This window comes from Lepidochelys kempii, chromosome 2 (assembly GCF_965140285.1).
Source record: "Lepidochelys kempii isolate rLepKem1 chromosome 2, rLepKem1.hap1, whole genome shotgun sequence".
Lineage (NCBI taxonomy): Eukaryota > Metazoa > Chordata > Testudines > Cheloniidae > Lepidochelys > Lepidochelys kempii.
The window spans coordinates 210,630,965-210,648,172 of NC_136381.1; the positions used below are offsets into that span (position 1 = coordinate 210,630,965).

Sequence of the window (17,208 nt, forward strand, 5' to 3'; positions counted from 1 at the left end):
AAGATGTTGATGAATTGGAGAGCCACCAGAATAATTAAAGGATGAGAAAACATGCCTTATAATGATAGACTCAAGGAGATTAATCTACTTAGCTTAACTAAGAGAATGTTAAGGGATGACTTGATTATAGTCTGTAAACATCTACATGGGGGAACAAATATTTAATAATGGATTTTTCAGTCTAGCAGAGTGTGATGAAGGGAGAAATTGCCTGCCAGCATGGCAGAGATTAAAGAGAGCCATTGGACCAGCTAGCTGCACCCTGTTACACCTGCAGCCAATGCCAGGCCTGGAGCAGGGAAAAAAGGGAAGAACTTGGCTCAGTTCAGGGCTGACAGGCGAAGAGCAGGAGCTAGCTGCTTTTCTTCCTGAGGGGAAGGATCACTAGCTTGCCAGCCAAGGCAGCCACCAGGGAGTAAGCACTGTCCCTACGGCCAAGGGAGACTGTGGAGGAGACCTAGGAGCCTCTGGCAACTGAGGTAAGTGGGTGACTGAAGGGCACACGTGCTGACTTTTGTTTTTCCTGGTGGGTGTTCCACCCTCACTCGGCCTCGTCCCTTGAGGCCCTGCCCTTGCTCCACCTCTTCCTGCCCCAGCTGCATCCCCTCCCCTGAGGTGACCCCGCTCTCTCCGCTCTGCCCCCTCCCATAGGCATAGTTTGACTGCTATATTTGGGGAGGCAAAGCAGGGGTGTGCCATGAACGTGCACACTGTAGCCGGTTCCCTTGGCTCACTGCCTCTCTCCCCCTACTGGAGTGGTACCTGGGCTGCTGGTGCTGCGGGGCAGGGGAGATGGGCCAAGTTAACAGGGGACCCCAGCTGCTGCCTGCAGCCATCCTGGCACCGGTTGCAGCAGCGATGTCGCTGCTCTGGTGCTGCTGCAGCTGCGTACCTGCTGAGGCTGCTGTTGCTGTCAAGCAGACACCACAAGCCAGGCACCTTCTTACCCCAGCCCATTCCCGTGACCCCTTCTCTTCCCGATGCCCTCCCCACAGTCCCTTGCCCCATCCTCTTCTCTGCCCGCTGTCCCCTCCCACTCTCCCTGCCCACTGTCAGTGAAAAGTATCTTTATGTTATTCCACAGTAGGCCAAGGTCACTGGGCAGTCTTTCAAAAGAGATTTTAATGTTAGTTGTAGGTTATTTATCCTCTCTTCCAAATGGGTCACTCTTTGCTTACGTGGCATGTGTTTTAGTAAAATAGAGGTAGTTAATGTGAAATAGGGAGCCCTGCTGTTCAGCTGGGGAAGGATCTCATAACAATAGGAGACTTGCCTGTGTCCTCAAAATAGCTACAGTACAGATGGCAGCTGAAATTGATTCTAGATGTGCTCAGTTTCATCAGAAAGTGAGTTAGAGAATAGAGGTGCCGTAGTGTTTTGTTTGCAACTTCGTGGTGGTGGTTGTAACTTGGTACCTATGAGATGTTGGATATTCAGAAGCCTGCATTGGCTGCATATCTATGATGGCATAACTAACCTTTGCAATAGGATAAACTGCTCTCTGTGTCTCTTGCTTTGTCCTACCGTGAGTGACTTCCTTTCTTTTATTACACTTAGACTATGAGCTCTTTGGGGCAGGAACTGTCTTTGCTACCTGCCTCTGCAGGGCTTAGTACAATAGGGCCCCAGTCCTTAATTGGAGTTCCAAGGCATCACCTCAAGTCAGATAATAATAATGACAATAATCCTGAACTGCAACTCCTGACATCTCTAATATTGTCCTCAGTGAAAATGTTGCCCCCTCCCCAACACTCAACAAAAATGGGTGCTTCCAGAAACAACAACACAGTGTCAGTGGACGTTCATTGGCTGATTCTGTAACCTCTAATCCCCCTGCTCAGCAGAAGTGAAATCAATTTGACAGCTGGTTAGTTTCATCACCACTTCCTTCCTCTCTCAAAGTGCTCAGATGAGCCTCTCAGATTCATTGGAGCAGGATGATAGCAATGATTGTTAGCATATATGTAGCATTTTATATATTCAGAGCAACAGGAATTAACTCTCTACCTCCTCTGTGAAGTGGATAAATAATAATACCAACTCATTTTATACAGATTGAAACTGAGATGTAGTGAGGTGCTTAGTACCGTGATTTCTAATCCTGGCTCTGAGACTGACTTGCTGAGTAGCCTTGGGCAAATCACTTAGTGGACATTTAAAAAAAGAATCTGGCTAATTTTGAGTGACTCAATTTTTGGGTGCCCAGCTCAAGACACTGAGGTTTCTTTCAGTTATTTTTCATTTGATTTCTCCAGCTCCTATCAAAATATACAGGTTTCAGAGTAACAGCCGTGTTAGTCTGTATTCGCAAAAAGAAAAGGAGTACTTGTGGCACCTTAGAGACTAACCAATTTATTTGAGCATAAGCTTTCGTGAGCTACAGCTCACTTCATTGGATGTATACTGTGGAAACTGCAGAAGACATTATATACACAGAGACCATGAAACAATACCTCCTCCCACCCCACCCTCCTGCTGGTAATAGCTTATCTAAAGTGATCACTCTCCTTACAATGTGTATGATAATCAAGTTGGGCCATTTCCAGCACAAATCCAGGTTCTCTCACCCTCCGCCCCCTCACACACAAACTCACTCTCCTGCTGGTTGTGTGTGTGGTTTTTGGAAAAGGAGTGGGGGGTGAGAAAACCTGGATTTGTGCTGGAAATGGCCCAACTTGATTATCATACACATTGTAAGGAGAGTGATCACTTTAGATAAGCTATTACCAGCAGGAGAGTGGGGTGAGAGGAGGCATTGTTTCATGGTCTCTGTGTATATAATGTCTTCTGCAGTTTCCACAGTATACATCCGATGAAGTGAGCTGTAGCTCACGAAAGCTTATGCTCAAATAAATTGGTTAGTCTCTAAGGTGCCACAAGTACTCCTTTTCTTTTTATCAAAATATAGTGATAAGTTTTAGCTTACATTAGCCTTGTAGTTCTGCAAATACTTTTGCATGGACTTAACTTTAAGTGTGTGAGCTAAGCACTGACGTCCTGGGGACTACTCGTGTGTAAAGATGAAGAACACATGGAAGTGCAGGACTGGAGCTCTGTTACAATCAGGCTTTTTCTGGGGGCTGCATGTCTGAAACCCATACATTTCTCAGCTGTCATTAGCAAAAAGAACCTTCCTGCCATTCACTGAGCAGACAACAAGGACTTAGCTACTCATTCCAAGAGGCAGAATTTTGCAGAATATGTCAGGAATGTGTTAAATGCTTCCTGAAAGTAATTGCAACCTCTCCAAAAGCCTGAACCCGAGAGCATCTCCAGAGAGTGTGAGGCAAAGAAGTAACCTTGCGCCACTTGAGATAGTAATACTGTGGAATAAGCGAAAATGCTTAGGCATAAGAAATCATTTGTGATGCACACAAAAATTAGTCTGTCTGATCCTATTACATCTAACCATTACATACGTAATACTTATGGCCTGTGTCCATTCCTCTCAACTAACTTCTAACTCTGTTCCTCTGCCTTTTTTTGTTGCATCTGACCAATGGTGGGGTTGAATCCCTCTTAAACAATTCATGGTATGTAGGTATCAGTTTCTTTTATTGAATACCATTGACTTCACAATGAATTTTTAAGGCTAGTATATTTTATTCCAGAGCTGGAGTAGAGGGTTAGACTTCTTTTAAAAGGTGGCTTCATGAGAGATTTTATAGGTGAAAGAAATGTGTGTGGATCCTTTCTGGTGTGTAGATTTTTTTTACTGAATAAATTGTGCATTACCTGGAAGTCTACAGCATGTCTTCTCTGGTAACCTGCATACAGAAGGGTTAAGAAATGGTTCTTAAGATAAAGTCCTATCCATGTTACAGACCAATTTTGAGTCTACTCATTGCATGTCTGGTTTAACTTGCCAGGCAGAAATTTCAAATTTCCTACTAAGGTAGATTATAGTAATTTAGGATATGTCTTTAATGTAAGATATGGGAATTCTATTCAAAATGGTATTTGGAACTTATAAAATGGGACTTATTAAATGTTAATGGAACTAAATCCCTGTACACCAGAGTGAAAATGTATCTGTAAAACTAATATTACATAGGGACTGATTACAGAGGGACAGACTCACTGACATCAGTGAGATCTTTGCCATTGATTTCAATAGTATCAGGACTGGGATAATACAGTTCATCATCTCTTAGCCTTTTTCCGTAGTTTAAAACTGCTTTAGCTACTGGTTCCATAAAAGCAGTGACTATAAAAATTTGCCTGGAAAACTCATTAAATGGGCTAATGCAACTGGGATTGACAAACATCTCTTAGGAGGGCAAGTGATTTCAAGGGAAATTGAAATCTAGGGTACTGTTGGCCAATCTATCACCTGCATTCCCACAGTAACTGATTTTTTAAGTACAAGTTCCAAAGATGAAACTGCAAAGCTATTGCAACATCAAAGAGGGAGTCACTGACTCGCATTTCTCTCAAATTTTAAGCATATAGTGCTGAATGGCACATTTGTTACTGTCTCATCACATTCCCTTTGCTGTTTTTCTGCCTCCACTCCCTGATGATCAGCAGCTAGTAGATCTGTAAATCCCAAAAGAATTCATTGCTAATATCTGCCTGACAAAGTTAGAGCTGACCAATAAGGTGAGTCTGGCTCATTTGTAAGTATCTTGATCAAATACTTATAAATGTTTTGTAAATGTTTGGATATAGAAAATCACTTAGGATTTAGGCTTTTTAGGCATGTTCAGAGCAATTGAACAAATATTATGCAGCCTTTGGATTTAATAAAGAAATTTATGGTTAAATTAGTGTCTGTGGTAATACCCTTCATAAATAATAATAATTCCAACATTCTGGTGACAGCGGTATAGGAAAAACACTAATTTCAGTTGTTCTAAACTCCCAGGGTGAAGGGGTAGCAATCTATCCTCTGGGGCAGAGCACCACAGAGGTCCATTGAATGCTACTGAAATTTTAAAGAGTAAGGCCTGTGGGTGGCCATGGAGAAAACAGTAATTGTAGCTAAAGAATGAGTGCAAAAAAGCACAAAGGTAAACTCAGAGCTGCCAAAATCAGCTGATAAATGCATCATTGTGGGAGATAACTGATTTAAGGCAAGAGAGTGAGGAGTTAAGAGTTTGGAGGGAATTAAACAGTTCAGGGTGTAGAAATGTTAAAGAGTGAAAGCATTAAAGAAGAGGTTGCTTGGTTTGATAATAAAACCCAGTTATGGCAGTACAACTCGGTATAGTCATGAAACCCTTAGTAATAAAACAAATTATGCAAAGCGGAGGTTAGGCGGTGACCAGTACCACCAGAGACGATGCACAGGGGGGGCATGTGGAGTCAAGTGTGCCCCCCCCCCCCGATTTCTGCTTGGCCTGCAACGGGGCAGGGAGAGGGGATCTGTCTTCTCCCGCTGCGTCTGCCTCTTGGCACGCTCGGCCCTGGTAGGCATCCTGGGCCGGGAGTGGAAGAGGCAGGACCAGCCACTTCTCATGCTGGGTATTGAGTCGCTGCTCTGTGCCTCAGAGAGAGCCCATCTGGGAAGGCAACAGCAGGCCACCCTCTGCCCAGGCCTGGCTACTGGGAAGAGCAGCCAAACGTGCCGGGAGGCAGGCCAGCAGCAGAAGTTCAGACCCCCACCCCGCAGGTAACTCTTGGAGGGTGGGGAGAGCACAGCGGTCCCGGGCTGGGTGCAGGGCAGGGGGGGTCACAGGGCAGGGGAGACACCTGGGGCAGTCACGTGTCCTCCCTTTTAGATTGTGCCCCTCCAGTATGGGGAGGCACGAGTCGTCTATGGGTGCCACCACTATGTGTTTGTCCCCAGAAGCTTTTACAGCCACTCTGAAGGAAAACGGGGCCATTTCCCAAAGGAATGGTCTGTAAACAATCAGCTGTAGATAACTGCTGCAGGTAGAAAGACAAAGGTCCCAGTTAATGCAGTGGTTTTTGTGATGTGGACATTTTTCCACTGAACATTAGATACACACTACAAAATTCATTTATCAGGGGCTAAATTCTCTGGTGATGTAACTCCATGGAATTAAAAGGGATTTTACCTTTAAAACAATAAATATAACTTCAGGGGGCAGATCTACATCTGGTGTAAATTGTCAGAGCTCTATCAAAGTCAATGGAGCTCTGACAATTCATACCAGCTGAAGATCTGCTCCCCGCTATGTTAATATGATCCTGTGGATGCTGCAAATTAAGGACCTGATTTTGTCAGATTTGTACATGCTGGGAGTTTACTGTACTATACAAGATATATCTCAGTGATTTCAGTGTTATTACTTGCATTGTAAGGTATGACCCGATGGCCCAACATCAGGAAACCACTTAACCATGTGCTTAAGTCCATTGCTGTTCTGGACAGTAGTTAAGCATGTTCTTTAACCTGGGAACACAATTACCCTGTTTTGTTTTTAGGTCCAGATTCTCAAGGGCCTGACTTCCTTTTTGCAGGTGTCACCAAAATTGCATCTGCTATTTTTAGCAATTGCATTGCTAACTACTGATTTGCATCTACAGTAAAGGACCCCTGGCTGGGGATCTAGGCCTTAATGAGACAAGAGTAAGCCAGAACATGGTGCACAAGAAGAAGCTAGACTCCTTTACCACACTGAATACTTAAACACTATGCCTGTGCCTCTTGATAAGCTATGATGACATATGGTTTACAATTAGCTTGGCAGTTATACTTGTGCAGATACGCTGCACTGTCAGAATATTAAGGGCATCATCCTGCTCCCACTGGAGTAAATCGTAAATTTCCCTAACCCCTGTAGATGGTTCCATATGGAACCATTTTTATTTCTTATTATTTTCTGTTACAATACAGGCTGGGGACCCCAATCGCGGATTAGGGCCCCACAGTAGCAGGTACTGTACAAATAACATGAAGGGAGTCCCTGCCCCAGAGAACTCAGGCTATGATTTAGACAATATGGAACAGGCAGTTAAACAGACAAGCAAAGGGAGAGGGAGTGGGAGGACAACGGAACAGCAGAGACCACTGTGACAGTATGGTTGCATGAGTTAGTAATCACAGAAGTCTCAGTGTCATGAGTTCTTGCTGGATGGTGGTGATTTGAAAACAGCACAGCACAGGGGGATTTAGAGGAGAATAATACGATGGCTTTATGAATTTCTATATTGTGCGATGTATAAAACCAAGAGTGAAGGGGTTTTTTTAGATTCATACATATTATTTTAATTAACATCATTAACAGTCTTTTTTTCCATTACACAATCTCACTCTGAGGCTTTTGAGTCTTATTACCAGAAGTCCATTGGGGATCCTAAACTGGAATATTTTGGGGGCTCCCTTGCCCATCATACTCCTCTTAAAAACACTAATCGCATTATTTCTGCAAACTAAACAAAACAAAAAAACAATACAACACTGTCCCGCTGTCTGGAGTGGCTCACCACGACAAGTGCCAACCTCAGGGCAGACTGTCAAAAAGCAGGGCGGACACCCACAAACTGGTTGTATGTTCTGTAATTAGATTTCCTTAACCCAGTAACAAATGTGAACTCCTGGATCACGGTAACAGTCTTACTACAGAATCACAGACAGTCCCCTTGAGTTCTGCATCTATCTTGCCACCCAGGCAAGCTGGTCTTAATGATAAATGGTCACTTACACCCAAAATCACAAAATATTCAGGTTGTTCCTGTCCCAATAGACCAGTCACTTACCCCAGATCAGTTGTATCTCAGATCTCACACCAAAGACAATGCTTGTAGTCAAACCTATAGGAAACTAATTAAGGGTTCATTAACTAGGAAAAAGAAATGTGATACAGCATGGCCAGGGGGCAGCAGAAGAGTACTAGAAGGGAGCCTTATTCCTTGTAGAGGGAAGAAAGTTTGCTATAGACTAATTAAAGCACCTGAAGCCAATCATATGATAAAAACCCCCTGCTTCACTCAGACCAGGAGGAGTAGGAGCAGAGTGCAGTACGAAGGAGTTGAAGAAGAGGAGAGTTTGGAGAAGTGCCGTGGCTGGCTAGAACACCAAGATCCTAGGTAAAGAGACACCCTACCTGTGCAGAGAGAGAGAGCATGAAGCCTCACAAGCTGATGAGCAGGAGAGGGAAGTAGCCCAGGGAAGGAAGCACTAGTTCAAGTGGTTTACCACTATCCCTAGGGGCCCTGGGCTGGGACCAGGGGTAGAGGGCGGGCCCAGATCCCTCCCTCTCCACTACCCTTCTCTGGGTTACTAGTGGGACAGTAGATATCCTAGTTCAAGGGCAGGAAACTGTGCCCTGAAGCCCCACCAAGAAGAGGAAGCGCGGGACCCATCATAATCGTACCGGTGATTTGCCACAGAAATTAGAAAGTTATTTACAGGTTAAAGCAGGCAACATATATACACAAATGAGTTAGTCTATTGTTCCCAAAAGTGACAGAGATATAGTAATCTGTCAATGCTGAATGTCTTTTTAGGGCTAACCCAAGTTGACCCTGGGAATATCTGCCTTTTATTTCTTAGCTCCTGCCCTTACGAGAGTCCAAACAGCAAAGAGAGAACAAATCATCATGTCAGCTATCTTTATTTTCCTTTTCCATAATTCAAACTGATGGGACGAGCTTTCTCTCACATAGCACTAATTGGTGTAAGGGCCATTAAACCAATCTTTGTGTTGTGATGTTCCACAATGGCCCGCTTAGTCTTGAGAATTCTTCTGGGTGGGCGGGGAAACCACTTTTCTTTCTTGGGTTCACAAGTTTAGAGCAGGCATTTGTACAATTATAAAGCAAAACTTACATATTACTTTAATGCATGGGATACAGACATTACAAATAAGTTCAATGCATGCAGCAACTTACAAGCATTTCATAGAGTCTAAACGCTAAAACACATTCTTACAAGTTCATAAATGAACAATATTAACATATAGGTGAGCTGGTCTTGTTTCCAGCTATGAATTTGTCAGTGTTCAGCTAACGCTTACAGACTTGGCAAGAGCTGGCACGTGGTTTACCAGCGTCACAGACACATATTAATACACTTATTGAAGTCCATGTTAAATAAGATGAACAGTATGGTGGGGCCCTAAGCAAGTGTTTCATCTGCTTATGCCTACCACCACCACCACTGCTCATTACTCAGCATCATAGCATCTCTTGAAAGGCGATTAATATGAGCAACACTGGCTTTTTCAAGATTTCTGCTGACAAATGTTTCCTGCATCAAAGTGCCAAAGTATACAGTTGGTTCTCTGGTTACTTGCCAAAACATGAATCAGACGCAGAAAATACAGGGCAAGAGGAAGCACCAAAGCAAAGCATTTTACCTCGTCTTCCAGCTGCATTTGCAATAATGGTCTTAAGCTTTATTTAGTCAAGCAATATCATGAATAGCTGAAAACCAAGCTACAGGACTATAGATTGACTCATTCATGCAAATGCTGTACTATTCATGTGTTTCGTCTCAGAAACGCAAATTCCATTTGCCACTACTTCACTCTCACCTGAAAATCTCCCCGGCAGAGTCCCACATAACATTATTTAAACTATGGGCAAGAAAAAATTTGAAGGAGGCATAATAAAACCTTGAACATCTCTGTGTAAAGCTCTATTCAATTTGAATTTCAAAATCCATGTGGCATGCTTCAGTGCCAGCTTCTGTAACCAGAGTTTAATGAACACATTCAGAGAGTAGCATTTAAAAGAAAATGCCAAGTGGTATTTCCCCTTCAATCTCCCAAATACAAAACTAATAGAGCTGCTGAAATACGTGAGCACATTCTAATTTACTGTAAATGGGTATTTTATTTTTATAGGTGCTTTGGTCACATCCTCCCCTCCACTTTTAGGCATGATGGGGGATGAAAGGTGCTCTCCTGCCAGCCAAAAGTAGCTGATAAGCATGTCCAGAGAAGAGAATGGAGCCCTGGGTTCCTGGGTCATCACTTCCTCCCCTCTCACCTGAATCCAAGAAAGTCCCTCTGCTGGTTCACTGCTCATGTGGAACTCTGAACATAAGAACGGCCATACTGGGTCAAACCAAAGGTCCATCTAGCCCAGTATCCTGTCTTCTGACAGTGGCCAATACCAGGTGCTTCAGAGGGAATGAACAGAACAGGTAATCATCAAGTGATCCATCCCATATCGCTCATTTCCAGCTTCTGGCAAACAGAGGCTAAGGACACCAACCCTGTCTCATCCTGACCGAAATATTGGTATAGAGGAGTATAGCTTGTTCAGGAAGGGAAAAAAGGGAGGAGGTGTTACATTATACACCAAGAATAGATACTCTTGTCCTGACATCCATAAGGAGGTGAGAGGCAGACGAGTTGAAAGTCTCTGGGTGAAGATAAAAGGAGAAAAATAGGGATGACATCATGGTAGGCATCTACTATAGACCATCAAATCAGCAGGAGGAGGTGAATGAGGGATTTCTAGAACAAATAACCAAAATATCCAAAACACAAGACCTGGTAGTAATGGGGGACTTTAACTACCCAGACATCTGTTGGAAAAGTAATATGGCAAAATGTCCAATAAGTTCTTGGAATATGGAGACAGCTTCTTGTTTCAGAATGTGGAGGAAGTAACTGGGGCGGCGGGGAGGGAGGGGGGTTGAGGAGGCAGCCATTTTAGACTTGATTCTAACTAACAGGGAGGAATTCTTGGAAATGTGAAGGGTGAAGGCAATTATTCCAACACAAAGGAAGGATAGGAAGAGGCCAATATGGTGCCACCAGAAGCTCTTTAATTTGACCTGAAAATCAAAAAGGAATCCTACAAAAAGTGGAAACATGGACAGATTGCTAAGAAGTACAAAATAATAGCACCAACATGTAGGGACAAAATCAGAAAGGCTAAGGCACGTAAATGAGTTACACCTAGCAAGGGACATAAAAGGCAATAAGAAGAGGTCTTATGAATACATTATGAGCAAGAAAAAGATGAAGGCAAGTGTAAGTCCACTACTTAGCTAGAAAGATGACTTAATAACAGATGATATCAAGAAGGCTGAAGTGTGTAATGCCTGTTTTGCATCAGTCTTTACTAAAAAGATAAATTGCAACCAGATACTTAACACAATTAATTTGAACAACAAGGATCCTGTTCAACTGATAGAGCTATTGGTACTGGGGAATGAGTGTGCTGGCTTGTAGAAGAAACAGGGGAACAAACCTGTGTCCTCGAGGTGGTTTCTTCCTCCAGTGTGTCAATGTCCCTGAATAAGGCCAGACCCAAAACAAGAAGAAATTGAGGATAGAGGAGGGTGAAAATTATCCCCCTTGAGCTCTAAACTGTGTTCTACAATCTCAAGAGGATGTAGTAGCCTGCTTTGACTTCACGGTAAGGCCCCCAGGTCCTTGTACTCACTGCCACCTTGGGGAGAAGGGGTAGGGAGTACATGCCAATCCATTTTGGAGCAGTAGTAAGGAGAACATTCCACTAATCCACTTGAACCGTCCTGCCTTGTCAAGATACAGGAGTTTCTGTACATTTTTTGTTACTGAATCCAAACAAAGACAATGAAAATTTTTGCCTAGGTAATGATTGTAGGATGAGGTATGTGGAGGAGTCGTGTATATTTGCTTCCTTTTTTACCTTTAATGACTCTAAGAAGATATAGAAAATAGCTCCATTTAATTCATCGGAAACCAAGGTTAAATTTAGAAAATTATAATTAATTTTTAAAAAGCTGTGAAAATTTCTAGTCTCTCTCATGTCTTCATCTGATGAAAAGAACTTCTTATCCTAAAATGTGTCAGCAGCCAAGCCAAAATGAGGCCATTCCTTTAGTACTTAAATATTATATTTAATTATTATTCACAAAATATTGTAAATTTACATATTTCTAAATTAAACAAAGGTATAATAAAGTTTCAAAATAAGGCCCCAATCCTGCATACTTACATGTGGAAAAACTTAAGTAAATGTTTGTAGGATCAAGGACTAAAATTATAGTTTTCTTTTCACTGTAGATTTAAACCAAACTTACATTCCCAGAAGCAGCTACCAGTTAATGTTTATGCAGTCTCTATTCCAAAGTGTCATTTAAAATGAACTTTAAACAGATAAATAAACACAATTTATTAGTATATAACCACTTGATTGCCAAACGAGGGTCATATTGCAATACTTCCATTGAATTTTATATACATAAACACAACATGAAGAATTAAATGTTAGGTAATTTATTTAGCCTACAGCTGTTCTGCATTTTTGTAAAAGCGGTAATCTATATCAAAGAATGGGAAATTTTAATTTACGATGCTGACTGCTCTGCTTAGCTCGCTTTGACGTAGATTACTGCTTTTATAAAAATGTAGACCAGCTGGAGGGTAAACAGATCTTCTATGTCTTAATGTTTCATGTTGGTCTTTAACTATATGCAAGGCAGCATAAAGCCCAAATTTCAAGTTAGGTGCCTAACTTTAGGCACCTAAATTGTTATTTAGATACCTAAATATATAGATAACTTTAGGTACCCAAGTTTAAAACTGGGGCCCTAAATTACTAGAGTATGATTCTAATTTAGTATGGACCACAGAAATAAAAGAGATGGTTAATGAATTAAGCATATACTCTATGGCTTTATGGCCCCAATTCAGGAAAGCATTCCTATTCACAACAACATTTAAAGAATGTCTCTAATTTCAACAGGATTTAACAACACGCTTAAACTTAGGGTATGTCTACACTACAGTAAAAGACCTACGGCATGGCCATGGTTGGCTTGAGTCCACTGACTTGGACGTGCAGAGCACAGGCTGTGGGGCTATAAAATTGTAGTGTAAATGTTTGGGCCTGGGCTGGAGCCTGGGCTCGGAGTCCTTTTATGGGGAAGGGTCCCAGAGCTGGGCTCCAGTCCAAGCCTCAGTGTATATACTGCAACTTTATAGCCCTTCAGCCCTGAGCCCTGTGAGCCCCAGTCAGGTGACCCAGGCTCTGATACTTGGTGCCATGGTTTTTTTTTTTTTAAATCTCAATGTAGACATACCCAAGAGACCAGCCCACGTTGCTTCATTGCCTTTAATGAGTCAGAAAGGAGAGAACTATTAGGTAGAGCAGACTTCCTAGATCCACATATGGAGGGATTATTTTCATATGAATCCTTTCCACCACATGGATGGGGACTCAGCCACCTTCATGATTATCATCCCTCTCCTCTCTGGGCCATACAGAGACCTCTCCCCGAGAGGAGGGGAGAAGTAGTTGGGGTGGGCACATTGGGGAAACATATCAATGACCTACTAATCTTGTGGGGATTCCTGGAAATGATGAAAAAACCTGGGGACATATTATTTCTTCTGTAGAGCATCCCCCTAAAATACCAGGGACCACTGTAGCCAGGGGGAATTCTGATAGCACAGAGCCAATGGAACTGTGCTGCCCGGGAGCTGGGGGGACTGGGAGCCAGAACTGAGGTACAGGCACAATGTCTCAGTGCAGATGGCCATGATCTCCCAAGTTTGGGAAAGGTTCATGACCTGTTCACTGGTGGGGTAAATCCCATCCCCCTTGAGTTCCCTTCTGTTACCTCCCCACAGTTCCTTTCTGTGGGATCTACTATAGGAAGGGGTTATCTGGGCCATTATGATGATTGTTTATTTCAATTGCTACAGTGCCCAGAAGCCCTTGTCTGGCTCAGGATCCCTTGGCCTAGGAACTGTACAAACATATAGGAATACAAGGTCCCTGCCCTGAGGAACTTAGAATAGTTAGAAAATCTATGATTAAATGTACTTGACAAAACACGAACAATATAACCATTGTTTCCATTTCTACTGGGGCATCTTACCTCATACTGACTACAGAGATCAACACTATCATTGCCTTTCTATTTATGCTTTTGAATTGTTTCCTCTTATCACTGTGTGCTCAAAAACGTAAAATAAAAAATTAAAGACCAGAAGAAAAGTTGTTGGATCATATTAAAGAAGTTCTGTATTAAAATCACAAAAATTAAAATTAAAATAAAAATTAAAATGAGTTTGATTCCCCATAGTTTAAATTCCAGGGTATTACTAATTAAGAGGTCTCTTGGTTTTTGGTACTGTTTCTCTCCCTCTATGTGTGAAACTTGCAAGCTGCTAATTGCGTTAGTACATTCTAAGACAGAGTCTGTTCTCAAAGCAATTCACACAGAGAGAGACTCAAAGCAATACTCTGTAACAACAGAAACAGCACCCAGAGACTCCCCGCCCTCTTGTTGTATTAACAATTGTGATTAAAATAGAGATAGAGGATGTATGTGGATGGATGCTTGGTGTGGATAATAACTGAATGATCAGGGAGGTGCCAGCCTAAGAATCCAGTGTCCATCGGCTGAAGAAGGCGTCAAGTGGAAATAACCAGAGGACCCCCGGAGGGCAGACTGGAATCCACCCAACAGCCTCAAGAATGGCAGAACCAAAGAACAAGATAACATCTGGCAGCACGGAGCTGTCAGGAATGTGCCATCTGCTGATTGATTCAGCAACAGCATGATGAAGCAATTCCCATAGACTGGCATAGGAAGAAATTCCTATAAAAATGGATTCTGGAAAGTGAGAATTTTGGGGGTCTGATTCTGCAAACCAACTTCCAGGAGCATCAGATGAGCATCTGACAAGGCCCTGCTCCCTCCTCATGTCCAGGCCACCTGGCCAGTGGCTTGGCATGAGCAACTCTAACGTTGGTAACTATGATAACAACCTTGCAGAACCTGAGTGTGTGTGTGTGTTTGTATGAATGAATGTGTGAATAAATATGAGATTAAATGGAATGTTACAGCTATAACTAACTGCTTACTATGATTCTTTCTGTATTCACAATAAATGTGGTATATTGCCTTTTCCCCTTTAATAAGATCCTGCTGGTTTTTATTTTATTGGTATAACAAAGTAAGCACGAGAGAAAGTCCATATGTTAAATTCCAATCTTCTCTGACTCTGCTCCTGCATCCCAGTCATGTTCTCCAGGTACATTAGCTAGTCAAACAGATAATTTTTCTGCAGATTCATAATCCTCAAAACTCAGACTTTTTCCCATTCATCTTTGACCCAGAGTTTAATTAGGAAAAAAAGTAGCAAAGCTGCCTCTAAACTCTTTTTTGAAAAGTAAAGAGTGTGTTTCCTGGCCTGGGTAAAGTAGGCCATGTCTGGGAAAATACAGATTCTGCTCCCTCTATATTACATCTCCGCCTTCTTCTTGGCTGCTATTAAAATCCTATTATATTGGATCAGGCCACTTGTTCAACTACCTTGTGACAGAGGGCAGTGCCAGATGCTTTCTGTCTAGGTTTTCTCTAGCACCCTTTGTTATAATATCCAAATGTTCCTGTTGTTGCATTTTCTGCTCCTACTGTACATTACACCAGCCTATAAGCAATTTCCACATAATATATTGTCACCCTTTACATTAAGGACAAAAGATAACAAAAAATGCTGCATGTGTTTGTGTGTGCACGCACGCATGCACACCAGAGTCACACTCCTTCACAACTGGGCGGAAAGTTTTGAGAATGGAAGTCTTTGACATGGAAGGCTTTGTTGATTTCATTTGCATTTTATCTTTGGGACTGAGCTGCAGAGTATTGTAAGGAGTAAGGGACTTATTGCAGTCAGCCACCGACTAAAAATAAAAAAGAAGAAGTAGCAGTAAAAACTTGAAACATCATTCAAAAATACATGGTTTAAAAAAATGGAAATCCCTGACAATTCACCCAACTGAACATGGAATCGAGTCAAGTCATGACCCTCAGTTTCCTTAATATGTACAAAGAAACTCTGTTGCAAGATCCTACCACTTCCTATCTGTTTTATTTGTCTGCTTTGTTTGAAACCTTCCAGTCCTTAAAGAATGATATGAAAAACAGCTGTCACATTTCCACAGATCGAATTTTTAACATGGGAAGCTGGAGGGGAGTATACCTAAGAGTATAACAGCTAATGCTTGGCTGCAGAAGGAGAAGGGGGAAAAATTCATGATTGAAATTTAGCAGTTGTCATTGTGAAATTATGAAATAGCCAAAATGTAGACGGCATCAGTAATGTCTTTCAAATCTTCAATGTTTCTCACATGCCACAGTCACTGGACATAAGAGGCAACAAAATCAAACCAATGTAAGATGTAATTAGGAATGAATGTCGGATGACCAGAAGCTCGCTGGTCAGCATAGCAATTGCAATAGGATAAATTCTACATTATTGTGACATTCCAGAATGCCAGATAAATGTCCGAAGAGAATACATGTGCTATTCCACTCCAGTAAATCTGTGTGCAGTATCTAACTCGCACGAGGGGAAGCTTCTCTGCTTATGTCTTCATTCTTACTTCTTTGCAGCTGCCTAAGTTCCCTAAAAAGTACACTGAATAGAAAAAGTGCAGTCACACAAGAAACTGGATGTGCCCTGCTCAAAAGACCCAGGTCTGCCTGAACCAACACAAACAAGCACCAAAACCCACAGTCGGTTGAAACACTATGCACTCAACTTATTTCCAGAGGGGAGGCAGTGAGGAGACAGGAGGGCTTCAGTCAACTCAGTCCCGCTCCCTCCTGTTCTGTTTCTGAGGTTCCTACTGCTACACTGTCTGGCCTTGGGTAATTGAGCCAGCTCTTATGTATAGTTGAGCCTGCACCCTTAGTTATCGAAAGGCTTCAAGAGAGCTCTGAATAACCAAGACAGCAATATATGTAAAAGGCAGTTGAACAGAGCACACCATCAGGAAGTGATTGCAAAACCCTGACCGAGGGTTCTGTCTTGGTTGAATAACTCCTAGGTTTTGCGGGGCCTCTTCAGTGTCCTGTCTGTGTGAAATCTGCTCTGCGGTGCACTATATGACTAGTGAATCTGGTGAGTGTAGAGAAGATCCCTGGTAAGGTGACCAGATAGCAAGTGTGAAAAATTGGCACGGGGGTGGGGGGTAATAGGAGCCCATATTAAAAAAAAGCCGCAAATATCTGGACTGTCCCTATATCCCTAATCCCTGGATGATTTAGCAACCACTAACTGTAGTAATATTACAACGTACGTGAACTTGTGAGCTATTTATAAGATCAGTAACAGTCATTAGATTCTGTTATATAGCTCATTACTTTACAGTTTCAGAACTAGATACAAACATTAATCCTCACAGTCCTTTCTCAGTTAGGTACTATACTATCCTCATTTTATATGAGGAGAACCTAAGGCACAGAGACATTAAGTGTCTTGTCCAAAGCCACATAATGAGTTAGTGCCAGAGCCAGGTTTAGAATTTGCACTAAATTACACTGCCTCTCAAGGC

General features: G+C 42.3%; 1 long non-coding RNA gene across 1 annotated transcript in view; it reads left to right on the forward strand.

Moving 5' to 3' along the window:
- Positions 1-341: 341 nt before the first annotated feature.
- Positions 342-17,208, forward strand: part of LOC140907548 (uncharacterized) — a 124,062-nt gene continuing 107,195 nt past the window's right edge. Inside the window, exon 1 of the long non-coding RNA XR_012157530.1 lies at positions 342-479. This is a non-coding gene — a long non-coding RNA (uncharacterized LOC140907548). The remainder of the gene's footprint in view (positions 480-17,208) is intronic.